The sequence below is a fragment of the Cyprinus carpio genome, chromosome B3 (genome assembly GCF_018340385.1).
Source record: "Cyprinus carpio isolate SPL01 chromosome B3, ASM1834038v1, whole genome shotgun sequence".
NCBI classification, from domain to species: domain Eukaryota; kingdom Metazoa; phylum Chordata; class Actinopteri; order Cypriniformes; family Cyprinidae; genus Cyprinus; species Cyprinus carpio.
Genome location: NC_056599.1, coordinates 16,730,784 through 16,747,504, shown reverse-complemented (window position 1 = coordinate 16,747,504; position 16,721 = coordinate 16,730,784). Strand labels below are relative to the sequence as shown.

Below are 16,721 nucleotides of genomic sequence, written 5' to 3'. Positions count from 1 at the left end.
AATCACGAGGTACATCGCGGAATACATAGCGTGTGATTTACGTCCCTTTTCTGCAGTAGATGGCAAAGGATTTAAAAAAGGATTTTTTTTAACTGTTTTTTTTTCTTCTCCCTTGCAATGTAGATATTTAGATTTTTCTGATGAAAAACGTGAACATAAGCTAAATGATAGGTCAGTGTTTTTTTAAAAGGCTTTTTGACTGACTATTTTATTTAAGTTTAAGTTATGTTCCTAAATACCAGTTTTAAAAGGCTGCTTTTATTTGCCTTGCACATTTAAACCTGACTTAACTTGATCTTTGTTTGCACTTAAAGGGAATTCCCTATTGTTTACAATTGTTCTAGTTGCTTCTTAACTTGAACATTGCACAGAAGAATCAGTTATGCAACCAAATATTACTATACAGAATATTGATGTTCCTGACAACAACTTGCACTTTAAAAGCACTATGTGATCAGCGTTTTATGTTGTCATGGATCCATAAATACAACAATAAATTCCCTGTTGACTGGCAAAAGCAGAATAAATGTCAGTATTTTTTCGCTATTATCATCACAAACACTATCGTGAGCTATTTAACAATACCGTGAGCTTTTCCGAAATTGTATCGTACCATGAGATTTTGATATCGTTACATGCCTACCGATAACTGGATACCTTTGTCCATATTAGGGTTTTCATGGAGCATCATCAGTAGTATTACTTCTGCTATGCATATGTGGAGTTTCTGCGCAAGGGCACCCTCCGGCTTCCAGTGTGAATTAAACAGTCATTACATTAAGTGTGTGTACTCAGTAATGCTCACAACACCCTATTTTGGGTAAAAATAGGAAAGATAATAATTTGCTCTAAAGAAACAGGATTCCTTGAATTATCGTCATTGATATCATTATCACAATAAATACCAGAAATATTGTGATATATTTTTAAGCCCATATCGCCTATCCCTAAGTGACGTCAAAACCTGGAAGACTATTCACTGCTGGATACCTCAAATTTTTCAATTCATGAGTAAAATAAAGTCTGTTAAACAAAATTATGATACTTTGATGTCTTGTTTTATACCGAAAAAGGAAATATTGAAGCAGTTCTTTTTCAGGAGTTCAGCTGTTCATTTTTAAAAACATATGTTTCTAATAAGTAGCCAGATAACAATGTTTGGGGTGTGAGTGTGCACGGTTTACATTGTAGAATTTGTCAAGTTATGTTTACCATAGGCTTTATTTTACTCATGAATTGGAAAAAAAACATAGGAAAATCTAGAGGAAACCAGCAGTGAATTAGTCTTCTGGTTTTTGACTTCACGACTGCAGCGCTCTATGCTGGTACAAACATGGATATATGTGTGGGTACAATATGCATTTGACTAAACAAGCGTTATCATTTTCGAATACCACTTTCAGTCCAAACTACAAAGTGAAAACTGTTTTAAAATATATCCAGTGCATCCTAAAAAGCTCAGTTTTCACTAAACAAAAACACAGTTTCAGTGTGAAGGAAAGGCAAAATGTAGAGAAAAAATGCATTTTCAGATTTATCCCAATAGCCATAGGGACATTCATTCAGCCCAAAACTGCTAAAAAAAAAGTGCCAATCTGTTATGTTACAGCAATTATATAAACAAATGGCTGTTAACTCAATCTACAGGAGTTGTGTTACTCATAATGAATGAGTACTCCATACGTTTCTATATGTCTGTGTTTGCCCAAATCGCTATCAACCTAGTTTTTTTTTTCTTTGTCTCTATGGTGCTCAAGGTGTGGCACCATCGTAAGTGTGGCAGCACATACTTATGTTGCCAACTTAACAGACACATGTCACACTATAGCAGAAAGACAAACACATAGTTGCGAGGTAAAACAGGGAGGTGAGGGCTCAACAAACCTGACCAACACGTAAATCACTCCGGTGGAATATATATACATGCTCTCTTCCTCTTTCACATATCCATGCAGACTTGCACAGGATCAACAATCTGCACGAGGTGAATGAGGGGCCAGACGGAGGCCAGTGAAATGTGATCCGCTTCAATCTTCTGGTTACAGTGCTGTTGCTGTAATGCAAAATGGCTTTTTGGGGAGACACAGGGGTCACGGCCCGACCCTGGGGACATTTGCACTGCACCTGTGTCGCTTTTTACATAAGCTGCCACTCTGTACAGTCACTGACACTTCATAAACTTACGGCACACAGTACCACACGTGCATTTAATATACCAAAGCATTCTTGGTAGGCCTTTCTGGGAAAAGAGGGGTGAGTAGGCATTTCTGTCGACTGCATGTAGACTTCACAAGGAATTATGAAATCAACCAAATGTATACTGCGCAAGGAAATATGAAGTAAACAAGTAAAATTAGGTCATCTGTTGACAGGCTTACAGAGCTGTTTTATACAGATATTCTGATACCATCTGTGTGCAATGCAGTCAAGAAATATGATATTTTTCTCTGTACATCAGGCATATCTGATGTACATGATCATACCATCTGAGAGGCTTTTCTTGCCAAAGGGTATAAAAGAAAGGAGAACAGTGATCTAAGCCCACAGATGTGACTCACAGCAAATGACTGATTTATAATGGATGGATGTCATCCAAACTGTTAACAGCGAATGTTTAACATTATAGTCACACTAATAACACATGGCTTGATAGATCAGTAATACATAACTTTGATTTTATTGTACTTATGATGTGATTTGGGGAAACTGTGAAAATGTTATAGTCTGGTAAATATGTATTATGTTTTTGAAAGAAGAAAGAAGATTTATTTAAAATAATAATATTTTGTAACACTATAAATGTCTTTACTGTCACCTGACCAATTTATAGTGCCCTTGCAGAAACTTTTTGTGTAACTCAGCCACACTAAAGTGGTAACTAAGGTCTAGTATTAGCAGTTTCAACAACCTCAAACCCTGAAAAGGGTGTCCAAATGGCCCTGTTCAGTGGGCCAAGTTTTGTTGCTATCATCCATCAAACAGTCTGTTCACACTTCTTACATCTGGAATATGTTTAGGAACCATTCATGCCAAAATACTTCACATCACTAAACTGTTTCTTCAACCAAGCTGCCAAACTACAAAATCCTGTATGGATTCCCCAGTCCCTCTTACCTCCAGCGGTTTAATATGAAATACAACAGATGTATTTCTTGTTGGGTAACATAACAACAGATTGCCACTTTCTAGCAGTTTTGGGCTGAATGGCTGTGGCTATGTCTATCGGGATAAATCTAAAAAATACATGTTTTCTCAACATTTGCCTTTCGTTCACACTGAAACTGCGTTTTTGTTTAGTGAAAACTGAGATTTTTAGGATGCTCTGGATATATTTTAAAACAGTTTTCACTTTGTAGTGTGGACTGAAAGTGGTATTAAAAAATTATAACATGTTTAGTTAAGTGACGCATTTTTTTTCCAATTCATGAGTAAAATAAAGCCTGTGGTAAACATAACTTGACGATACTTGAACATTTTGTTCTACAAATCGAGAATTTACACTTACAACAGACTCACATCTAAGGATGTCACCAGACACACAAGCAACTCATGACATGCACTCTTAAAGAGCCAGTGCACTTCAAAAGACTGTAGGCTGAAAACACTGCCATAATTTACCATTACCTTTAAATTAGTATTATATGATCATCTATAGATCTTTAAAAAAAACTGACACAAATCTCCAATATTATATAATCATAATCGGCCAAGAAATAATATTGTGCATTTTTAATCATCAGTGTTTCATACTGGATTAGTGGATTTCATATTTTAGAATGGAGAATATAGCACTTTAATGTCCATTTCTCTTTCTCCTTCTTGTTTTATATTGGTTGCTTAGTTATACAGGGCTCAGGGGAAAGTGAGAAGTTACTTTAATATTGTCTTATTATACCCACAAGTCCAAACATATTTAAATAATCCAACTCCAAGAAAATAAGTATATTATGTAGCTGCAAATAAACACAAATGCATTCACACATGGCATATATTAGTAACATGATTAATGAGCAGGCATGAGGGTAAGCAAATCATGAAGATCAATGAACTGTAAAACAACTGATGTATAAGAAACAGAAGCACAAACTTCTGTTGTTTTGTGCTATTTGAATATTTTTGCAGAACTCAAAATTCTGTCTGCAACCACTTCCTTCCTCCAGTGGCACAGTCACAGGCTTCTGCTGTACTAACACTGATGCCAACTGTCGACAAGTGAGTGCTACTGTACAATATAAGATCAAATAAACACAGATCTCCAAGAAAAGTTACATAAATATTACACGAAAAGAAGGTTGTGAAATTAAACCTGAAACCTTTTAGCAAAGTGAACTCCATAATCCCACATCCTTCATTTTAGATCTACTGTATGAAGAGAACTGAAGTTTCAGGAAAAGGATAAAACCTCAGGATGTTATTCTGTTACAGAGATTACATCTAAAAAAAGAAAGTCAGTCATTCTTCATTATTAAATGTCTGAAAAATATAAGAAATCCTTAATTGGAACATATTTATTCAATTTTACAATTTGGAATCATCTTAGAATTGTGTTTTTTTCCTGAATATGGTCTATCAGGATGCTGTTACTTCATTGTACTGTACTTTACCACTAGTGTAGTGATATCCCATCCCATAAGTGCTTTATCCCATAAAACACTGCGGCCTCATGTCTTTGATGTTTCATAGTAGCCTAATAACATCTCATGACTTATAGATTAGAGTTTACGGTGCACTTATCTCCACCACGTTAACAACTACCTTCATCACGTTTCCTCTAGGAATGCCATCACGTCTTATTTGCATGCATTTTTGACCTTGAAGCTGTTACACATGGGCTGCTTATTGTACAGTACTTCGATTCTTCTGTTCTCACTGTTATAAAATGTGAAGATGATATCCCAGTGTAAAAAATAAATATATTTATAGTATATATATAGTACCAAAGAAAATTATATTTTTATTTAGTAAGAATGCATAAAATTGATCAAAAGTGACAGCGAAGACATTTCTATTTCAAATAATCCTGAAAAAAGTATCACGGTTTCCACTAAATAAATAAATAAATAAATAAGCAATAGCTTATTTAATGGCTGTTAAAGTAATGGCTGCTAAAAATGTAGCTTTGCCATCACAAAAATAAACTACATTTTAATATATGTTTAAATGCTAAACAGTTATCTTAAATGTTAATAAGCTTTCACAACAGTACTGTATTTCTGATCAAATAAATGCAGCTTAGGTGAGCAGAAGACACTCAGAAACATTTTAAAAATCTTACCGACCTCAAACTTTTGAACAGTGTGTTTTCATATAACAATAAATTCTAATTAAATCATACGATTATATGCGCCACAAGTCAAATTGTGTCTACAACAGACCCTTCTTTGAAGTAACCACAAACCTGTTAAAATAATCATTAAAGGGGTCATATGATGCTGCTAAAAAGAACATTATTTTTGCCGCGGGCCGGCTTGAGAACAGGTGATTCTACGAAGGAACGTCCATTGTGCTTGCAGCAACCACAGGTGACGACCCCGGGATGCCTGGACTCCGCTTCACGGTGAAAGCCAATTCGGCGACACAGTGCAAAGTTGATGTACAGTACAGACCAAAAGTTTGGAAACATGTACATTTTTAATTTTTTGAAAGAAGTTTCTTCTGCTCATCAAGCCCCATTCATTTGATCAAAAATACAGAAAAAAAAATGTAATATTGTGATATATTATTACAATTTAAAATAATTGTTTTTATTTATTTCTGAAATTAGCATTTATTTCTGTGATGCAAAGTGATTTTTTAGGATCATTATCACATGACCTTAGAAATCATCATCAAAGTTGGAAACAGTTCTGCTGCTTAAATGTTTTCAGAACGTGATACTTTTTTAGGATACTTTGATAATAAAAAGTTAAAAAATAAATAAATACAAGCTATGCCTTTTAAAATATAAATCCACTACTGGTCAGTAATTTGGGGTCAGTATGAGGCAAAAATATAAAATACCCATCAGTGTGTTAAATTGTAAAAAGTGATAGTAAACAATATATTATTAGTCGTGTATATTATTTGGAAGCAGTTCTTTTTAACCTTTTATTCACAAATATATTAGACAGCAGAACTTTCACTTTCTCAACAAAAACATTAGAATGATTTCTAAATGATCATGTGAGAGACTGGATGTTACATGTGACACTGAAGGCTGGAGTAATGATGCTGAAAATTCAGCTTGCATCACAGGAATAAATATTCTTTTTTTAAGTATATTCAAATAGAAAACTATTATTTTAAGTTGTAATAATATTTCCAATACGTGTTTTTTTCGGGCTGGATCAAATAAATGCAGGCTTGATGAGCAGTACACTTCTTGAAAAACATTAAAAATAGTTAATGTTTCACACTTTTGGTCTGTAAAATATTTCCTCAGCGACCAGCACGGATCAGCTCCAGGCATGACCAAGCGGATATCATCATCTTTTGGAAGGCCAAACAAAGTAGTTTCACTTTCACAACCAAACACACTGCGTCTATACGACATGGCGTCAGCGGCAACAACAATACTACAACGAGAATAAAAGGTACGCCTTCCTTCTTTGCGTGAACATCTGGGCAGCGTTATGCAAATCTTCCTACATAGTGACGTAGAGATGTGGGGGTGTGTTAGAACAAGCCATTTTAGGAGGGCGTGGACAAGTCTTAACTTTTATAAAGAATATCTCTTTGGATTTGAGACTTTATTCTTTGCAACTTTACAGATCTTCTTTATACACCAATAACTTGTAACACTCCAAAGAGAAAGAAAAAATTGAAATCGCATCATATGACCCCTTTAAGATTTGCTGAGATACTTACTGATGATAGTTGTTCATTAAGTCTCGTCTCGAAATCGGACCTATGTGCTTGGGACAATATCCATCTTTCATTGACTTCATTTAAAAAGTCTAATTAGCAGTAACACTGGTGTCCTGTTGTTTGGTACACCATAATTTGCTCAGCAGTGATCGATTGGTCTTATTTATTCAGTACAGAAATATGTATGGATATGCATAATACATCTATTTACAATAATGGATCCTATGAAGGATCTGGGAGAAAATGTGTCTATCACATAGAAACCAATTACAGCTTCACTCACAGATATTATCAACTAATCCATGCAATAATTGCAGAAGCTCATTTTCTAGCTAATAGTGTGAAAACTGCGAACTGAAAATAAGAGAATAATAGATTAAAAGGACTAAACAGCAAATGAAATGCAGCTCCATACTTTTCAAAGGCAAAGGTCTAAGCAAAGCAAACTGGCGTTTCAATGAGCAGAAATTAAAATGCTCCAAAGTATAAATTCTCGACCTTTTGTAATTCAATAAAAAATGTGCACAAAATTAAGTGAAAATGAAGTGCATGTTATTTATTTATTTATTTATTTATTTTTTTGGGGGGGGGGGGCTGAAACATAACATATGACATGTAAAAATGGTCCCTTGTTAAGATAAGTTGGGAAGCACTGATCTACTGAATAGAAAACATCTGAGATACAATATTTGTCTGATCATGCAATACAGGCCTAAAATTAAATGTGAAACTGCAATCTAATGATTAGGCTAAGATAACAGAGCAACACTGAGCTAGCCTAACAACAACATGTCTTCACTAACAGAAGACAGGATAAAATCTGGAAATTCCAACAGCAGCTTTTACAGCCAAACTTGCCAGCATGAGAAGTTACTTTAATAACATCACTCACAGGAAAAATCAAGGAGTCTTCCAAGAAGCCACACTCCACATTCTCTGATTGTAAAAAACACTGAAGAATTTCCAAAGAAAAGGGATAACCTTTCACTGATGAGAATGTGTTTATTTGTGTTTTAATATGTATTAATTTAATATTACAGGTTTTTATATACTAACTTTTTAATGTTGTGTTAGCTAACACCTTCAAATTGTTGTATTGAGTTAATTTAGCATAGTCACCTGCTGATGTCTGTTGCAGATATAAATATGCATACTGTACATGCGCATAACTACGGATGCAGACACACAGTTAACTTGCTCTTGAGTGTTCATGGCCCGGCTTTGGCCCAATAGAAACAGTAGCTGTAGAGGCAACTATGCATATCTCTATGTTCCTGACCACCTCTGTATTATTTAATATTGTTTCAGGCATTTAAAAGAATCCATTGACTTCAGGACAGTGGAACCAGAAGTGCTAAAATGTTAACTCGTTCCTGTTTTGAGGTTTTAGCCTACAAAAATAAGTCATCCCATCCAGTCATTAAAAAATAAATGAATATATCAGACAAATCTATTCAAAAAAATCTGACTTATAAATGAATGGAAGATTCTTCAAAATATCTTCTTTTAAATCCAAAACACGAAGTCTAGCATATGAAATTGTGCATAACTGCACTTTATATTAGGATACTCGTTGTGATTATTTTTTTCCAGACCACTATAACACCTGACAGTTTCATGCATTATCTGTCTCTATTGTTGTAATCCTTGTTCTACATGCTTCAGGCACGTAAAAAAATGACTGCTGAGCTATGAACGATCACGAAGCTAAATCCGTTCACTCAGAAACCCGCTCCAGAAAGAGCACTAAAAATAAAGCACTGTAAAATAGAACACAAACAGGGCAGCATTTTGCATCTTAAGCGCCAACGACTGTTTAAAACACGGCACGGAATCTCTGCACATGGACGAACAACCCCTCTGTACATTCTGTTCAGACAGAACAGGAGCGAGAAGCAGTTCCCTCATATGCCCTGCTGTCTGACGTCAGCATATAGTGAATGCAGATCGGGACGTCAGCGCTGTTATGCAACTGAACTATTTAACTTCCCCGACAAGCGCTCAATGGCGATTCACCCCCAAATGCAGGACACGACGTGTTGGGTCGCATCGGCCCTAGAGACGCACAAAAGTGCGCTTCCATGCTCGTAAATAGCGTCCCCGCTGTCTGAAGCTGAAACCTGAGGAAGACTGGAGCTGGCGGACTATTTATCGCATATGTTCCACAGTCTAGGTTCTTTAAGGACGCGCGTTCCCATCGTGCTCTGAATTATTTAGCCCCTCACAACCAAGATCAGCTCGTGTGCTCTTATTCAATCCTGTGTTGCTGAGGCTGCCACTATTATGAAATTTAGGCTGATGATTCAGTCGTCACAGATTATTTCGATTGGTGGTTTAATTAGGTCACTTTTAGTCTACCATTCACATACACAGGAAGAAGAAATCGTCATTTATTCACATTGCACTGGAAATCTCACAAATAAATTTGATTACCTGCAACGCTTTGTAAACCAATATTCCACAGGGTAAAATGATTAATAATAATAAATCGAAAATAACGTGAATTGAAAACACCACAGGTTTCATTTACAATGCTTATTATGTCTTTTTAATAATGTTGTTCATTCACACACACAGCAAACTGCAGCAAAAAAAAAAAAGCAACTCGGCATCATTCATTTTCAGTGTTATCTGGGTCGCAACACAAGGCATCAAATAGCAATGGGGGAGGAGACAGTGACCCACACCCTGATGCAGTTAGATACCACAGCACAGTAAGAACATCTACAAGAAACCAAAAGCAAAACATTTTAATCACTGTTAAGCCCCATTCACAATGACAGCAATACAATAACTGGAGGTCACAGGTGGTTTACTGTTGGTTTCATACTCTGCCTACTTGGCTTCAAGCTGTATCAGGGCAGATCCCTCATTTGCAAAAAGTTAATATCTGCTCAACTTTTGATGCTTCTGTTGCTTGTGCTGCCAAAAATCAATAACTCTCATTGCAAGTTATTAACAGCTGGACACCTCTTCAGTGTGAACGGGCCTTGAGAGTGGAACAGCAGAACTTCTTTACGTGTGCGAGTTTGGGCCGGGTTTGGTCGCATAATGCATTACCCTACTGCACCGGAAAAAGAAACAATAATATTTCAATAATATATTACAGATAATACTTCATATTTAATTTCACTTCAGTTCACTTAAAATGTGCTCTATTGTATGGCAATGAATGAATACAACTGGAATCACAATTAGATCAACAACTGGCAAATATGTAATAACTGCAACCAAGCTGATAAACTTAGCAACAATATCCTGCTAATTAGTCTTTTGTAATTTAGAGTTTATTTGACTTTGTAACAACATCTGTAGATTTATAACTGCTGTAGATGTATATCTTTGCACATTAAACTGACAGTTTTCTTCAAAGGGGCCCATAAATTTAAGACTTATAAAACTGCCCTGATAAATGATGAACCTGTATCAAGGTGAAATGACTGACTGATTCCTTGCCACCCACGAATAAGCCACTAAAATCCATAAGGCAAAAAAAACCACCCACATGTACAAATAACATTATTAAACCCAAGGACACTTGAGGTATTCGGCCAATGACAATGCACAGGATAGCTGGCCAATAAGAGCACACCTCGCTTTTCAGAATGTTGAGCTTTGTGCATTTCAGAAAGGCGGGACATAGAGGAGAAACAATAATGTACAGTATGTGGAAAATAATGTGTTTTTTTAACCTTAAACCACATAAACATTTCATTACACCAAATACACAAAATAATGTTCTTTTTAGCAGCATCATATGACCCCTTTAAGTACACTGCTCTGTGCAATACTTGATTCTGACTGGTCAATCGCTGCAGGGTCAAATATTTCTGAAAAATGAGTTTCCCACACAGTTGTTCCTTCTCTACAAATAACTAAATAAAACCAATCAAATCAATATTTCATGTCCATAGATAGATAGATAGATAGACAGATATTGATTCTGATTGGTCAGTCACTGCAAGGTAAAATACTTTTTTCAAAATTAGTTTCCCAGGGCAACATTGTATTGCCCCCTCATGTTTCCCACACAGTTGCTCTTTCTCTACAAGTAATTTTATAAAAACCAATCCAATCAATATTTCACGTCCATGTATATAAATAGGCTATATATATATATATATATATATATATATATATATATATATATATATATAGCTATCTCCTATTGGGTGATACAAACGCAAAACTCTTACTGAAAACCCTAACTGTATATATCTCTTTACAAATGACGTAGTAATTGTTTCTGCATGACAGTAGGGAGGTAAATAACTCGCTCTCCAGCGCCAGTCATCTCGAATGCAATTAACAGTACATGAGCGGGAACTGAGTTAACTAGTCTTTGGCTGTGTTTGCTAACCCAGAACTTGGTAATAGCCCTCATTTGTGTTGTCGTATGCCGCGTGCAAAGTGCAGAGCCTCAAACCATGCGCAGAGGCGCGATTACGCCGCAGATGTGTTACAGCTCTGCGCCTTTGCGCGCACTATAAGTGGACACCTCTGAAGTGAGAAGCTCAACAGGACAGCTGACCGCAGGACAATTACTCACCCACTTCCTTGGGAAGAATGACAAACTGCTTCCAAAAACCGAGACGGTCCACTGAAGTCCCACCAGTCTTCTTAACGAGCGGTCTTCGTCGCGAATCGCCTTTCGTCGGGTTGTTATACTCTTTCAGACCGCTAAGAACTAGTTAAAAGAATAGCCTGTATTCGGAATATATGCGCTTAAAGGCGGTTAATACATATTTTGTTTGTCTGTGAGTGAAAACGATTAGGTTTCGCCTGCCACAACAGGAAAACACACGAGCTTTACTATAATCGCTCCACCCCTTTCACGGTAAGGACAAGCTGATGGTATAGAAGTATGTAATTATATCAAATGCTGCTCTCTACAGGTTCACAGCCGCTTAAACCTATTAACCCTGTGTGAGATGGATGACCCTGTGTGTGAAAGCACTTCCTGAGACAGCTGTGTGGTTGCCAGTGCCCCCACATCTATACATCTCATCCTTGAATTGTTGTGATCTTACAGCATGCTAAATCAAACCCCCCTTTACTGTAGGAAATGCAATATAATGAGATTATATAACTTATTACAGAGAAGGCTTATATTTCCCTCCTTGGTGATCAAAATATAATCATTCAAATTGAACATATATTATGTAGGTCAATCTTAGAATTTATATATATATATATATATATATATATATATATATATACACATGCAATAAGTGGGTATTCAAAAAAACATTGAAATTGCATTTGTACATTTGAATTCTATATGATGGTCATATACAATGAATTCTATATGATGAACATCAAAAATTCAAAATTTTCAGTTTTCAAATGTTAAAAAAAATTAAAAAATTGCATTTATTTAATATTATTTATATAATCTCTCTCTCTCTCTCTCTCTCTCTCTCTCTCTCTCTCTCTCTCTCTATATATATATATATATATATATATATATATATATATATATATATATCATGAATGTATTAAAATCCCTCTCAGTCAAAGCTTATTGGTCAATACTGAAATAAAACATTAATAAATAAAATATTACAAAAAAATCAACAACATATATTAAAAAACAATAAAATATATCAAATAAAAAAAAAAACGGCACTTTTTGTTCATAATCAAATAATCAATGAAATGGCACTTTTTGTTCAGGTCAAATTGAGCAACCTTGAGATTATGACCAAAATTGAATGATACTTGCACAAAACATTTTTTACTTTGATACTATTTGAAAACATTTTTGATAAGGTTAAGTGTTGTAGAACTTTTATTGAACATTAACTCATAAATTGTCAAATCAACATGTTTGAATGGAATCATGAATGCAGAGATTATATTTTTAGGAACATGGCAAAAATCTAATTTACTTATAGTTTTTAAAATACTTCTCAGCTGTTATCATCTCAAACAACACTTTTTTTGAACCATAAATAAATTATGTCAGCGGACAGGGAGTATTAAATTCAGTATATTATATGATTTTTCTCAATATAAACAATTTAATGGCATTATACCAGCAGTCATCAGTGAAACACACACACAAATGATGCATCTTTTCATTAACTTCCATACCCTGGAGCTTGCGTGTCAGTCAACGAGTCATTACACGTGCATTAATAAATACACACACTGACAAAAACACCAAGGGTGTGTGGTTAATTGTTTTCAGTCACATTGGTGTTTTCACTGGGGCTCTAAAATAGTATTATCTCTATCTGAATCAGACAAGCAGAGAGATGGTTGAGATGGACACCAACTGCTCATATAAGAGAGACTACATAGCAATGCTTTGTGTGATATGTGGTTGTTTGTGGTTTTCAAAGGAGGTGTAAATGTGTTTGTCTCACACTTTTGTACACATTCAGTCACACAGTTCTGTCAGTTTTAAACTCAGCAGGCCTTCTGTATTAGCACAGTGCTGATGAAGTGTGAAGTGTTCAAAAAGACTGAGCTTATTATTCCCCCTACATTTAAATGTGTGTGGACAATTACAATTATGTATGTGGCACTTATTTTTGCAAAAAATACATCATAAATGCAGTTCATATTAAAATTCTGAATTAAAACTTTTTTTTTTAAAGTTACACAAATTGGTGTAACTAGAGTAAGAAAACAGTAATACTTTACTTAAAGCCTTTATATATAATGCATTATAAGTAGTTTTAATGCATGAATTATGCCTTGTAATGCAGCTTATAATGCATTGTATGATGTAATGAATAATTGTAACCATTATATTGCATTATAATGCTTATTTATTATTTGTTACACCTTTTGAAAGTATAAAACACATGATAAACAAAACTTCAAATATTATAATGCATTTTAACATTGGTCACAATTATCTATGAAAAGATAGAATGCATACAATGTACATTATAAATACCTATAATAATGCATTATACATAAAGCCTTTAAGTAAAGGCTTATTTATCATAATGTCTTGTTGGCATAACCAGAAGTTCTATAGTGCAAAAAAATGGCTGTTTAATGCTTACTGCTTTAGTAGTAGCAGCAGTATTTTCTTAAAACATTTGAAATATTTTCATACTTCAAACATTTTTTGTACAACAATAAAAAGTATGTGGTGCACTGAAAACAATGGTAAATGGTAACCATTTTACTGAGAAACTGCTAGTAAGTAACTCATTGAATGAAATGGAAAATTTTGAAGTAGAAATATTATTGATATTTATTTATTTATTTAGTAAAATGTACTCCAAATTGTATTATTAACAACTTTGAAAAATCCTTTTTTTTTTTTTTTTACAGTGCAACCAACATGCATGAAGTCATTTTGTTGTCATGTGACAAGAAACTTACACAACAGAGAGAATTATCACTGCAGGCTGTTACACAGTGTAGCATATTAATTTCATTAAATGTATTATGAATGATAATCAATAGCAGAATAAACAACACGCCTGTCTCACTCTTTCACTCTAAATTTCCACATAATTAGTCTTGCTTTTATGAGTAGCACAGAGTCACATTGACACTGTATGGATTTTTTTTTTAAACCCATAGCTTTAATGAATCTTTGGGGACATCGTCTTTCACGGCTGATTTACTCGCCATCAACTCTCTGGTTGACCATTCTCTTCTCTGTCAGTCTCTCTTTTAAGAATCCCAGCTCACTGTGTGCCAGTGTAGAGGAGTGGCACAGAGTTCTTGGTGAATTGGGCTGTGGGGTATTAGTTTGTACATTAATTCACAGCAAGAACAGGACTGCTACTGAGCAGTGCTTTCTTTCAATCAGAACTTATTTCCCCTGCTGCTTTTGAAATTGCAGTATCTTGCTCCATTATGCTGAAAAGTCTTCAGTATACAGACTCTTCACTTTAAGATATTTGTCTCATTGCCTAATTGTCATATTACTAAGAAAACCTAATTGGGTCAGTGATGAATTATTTTATTCAAAAACATCTCTCTCTGTTAATACTCTCTTGAACTGGTTGCAGATGATTGCTATTCATTTAAAGGTGAATCTGATGTCAGTCAGTCACTCTGAACTGTATCATATCATTTGAAGTAACGCTGAACTTCAAGTGCTTAATGCCTAGTATATGATGATGACCCATTATTATGAATGATTCAAATGTCTGGGTTTGTATTAGGCATGTGTGTCTCATTTTGAACCACAATAAATGAAGACTGAGATGTTGCACAACATACTGTATGTCTTCATTTATTTCTAAGTGTTTATGAATTGAAATAGCACATAATGTGGAAGCATTTATAAAATGAGCACATCAGGGAGCTGTAATGTGTGTCTGAAATCCTCTGTATTGAGTAGATGAGACAGGTGCTCAGCTGTCTGAAGTTTACAGTGCACAGGTTCACCACACACCGTTTTCTGCTTGGTCACCTGTTCTGCTAAACACGATGCAGAAATAAGGGAACATGATTTTTATAAATAATATTGCCGTCAAGCCTTATTGGTAGACAAAACCCAAACATGGCTTAATAAATATCATTAGCATTTGCCTAAATTGTAATTTACTGCATTGGACCCCAAAGTTCATTAAAGTCTTTAATAAATCTGCAAAAATAGTAGATAATCCACTTTCCTTTGCAGTTTTCCGTGAATGCATGAGACTTCATTCAGATTCATTAGCTGCTACACTCTCAGAAAAAAAAACGATACAAAACAATCACTGGGGTGGATCCCTTTCAAAAGGTGCTAATTATGTACACTTTCCTCTGGTTTCACTGACGAGGCTTAAGGCTAGTCCCAGACTAAAATGCAAGTTTGAGCGGTCTCAACTGTAAATATCTTGTTCTGACATATCTTAAAATATGTCAGTGCATTGTTCTGTCTAAAGATGCACACCTGTAATGTTTTCTTCTGAGGCATTTTTATAAATGCTGCTTAAATATCTTAATTTAACTAAGGCTTAGTCCTGGCTTAAGCTAAGCCCCGTCTGTGAAACCAGGCCTTTAGGTACTAATATGTACCTTTAGGGGTAAATAAGTTAAATAAATTTACCTTTTAGCTTTTGTATCTTATAGGCTACTGCTAGCTTTGTACCTTTTTTACCTGAAAGTGTTTCTGAGGTAAATAACTAGAAGCATAACAAAGTGCAGTAAACAGCAAAATATGATATTATATTGAATGAAATAATATTTTAACAAATAGCATGGTAACCTGCAGTTTGCAATATCAAGCAGTATAAAGGACTATTTTTGTACAGATCAAATAACTGGAACCGGATGACACCAGAAACCTCGCACATCGAAGTTGCAAAATGGCAACACCCATTCTTACATTACAAATAAGCTGGATAGATTTATCTAGTTTAATATCTGACTGCACAGATAAACACAAGGTGAGCAACCAGAATTACAATGAGGTTCACAAATCTGATCTGATCTGCTGATGAACTGGATGCTGAAGACAACATTCCCCATGTTTCTCTGGGCCTCCCACCAGCAAGGAAATGAAGACTGAAGTAGAACGTGTGGGGATTATGCAGAAGAAGAGGAGTGGAGTGCGGATCAGAGAGATGGAGAGGTCTCTGTCATAATAACCATGAGAAATCCTGTTCCCACTGATCCCATAGAAGCACATATCAAAGTCATCACCGCAAGGCAAGGGCACATGAGGCACATGAAAGTGTTAGATGCACTTCTGAAGAGGACTGTGTCTGTGTGTATGTAAGGCATTTCAGCTTCGGAAATGTTAACAAGGCCATATCCATTTCCATTCATGTCAAAAATATGATTTGATTTCATTAACGTTATGGCTGCACTCCTTAGAAATGATGAATTGAAATACTAATTATACAATTTTTTTTTAATTTATTTATCAAATTTCATTTTGAGTTCTAATGATGTTACAGATATCAGAC

General features: G+C 35.1%; 1 protein-coding gene across 5 annotated transcripts in view; it reads right to left on the bottom strand.

Moving 5' to 3' along the window:
• The window catches only part of LOC109084036 (thyroid hormone receptor alpha-A), a 45,529-nt gene extending 33,821 nt beyond the window's left edge, over window positions 1-11,708 (bottom strand). For 3 of the 5 annotated variants that reach the window (XM_042719982.1, XM_042719981.1, XM_042719984.1), the window contains exon 1: window positions 11,396-11,708. The gene's annotated coding sequence lies outside the window, so the exon portion shown is untranslated. The remainder of the gene's footprint in view (window positions 1-11,395) is intronic. The other 2 variants (XM_042719986.1, XM_042719987.1) reach the window with 1 other exon arrangement.
• Window positions 11,709-16,721: the final 5,013 nt, after the last annotated feature.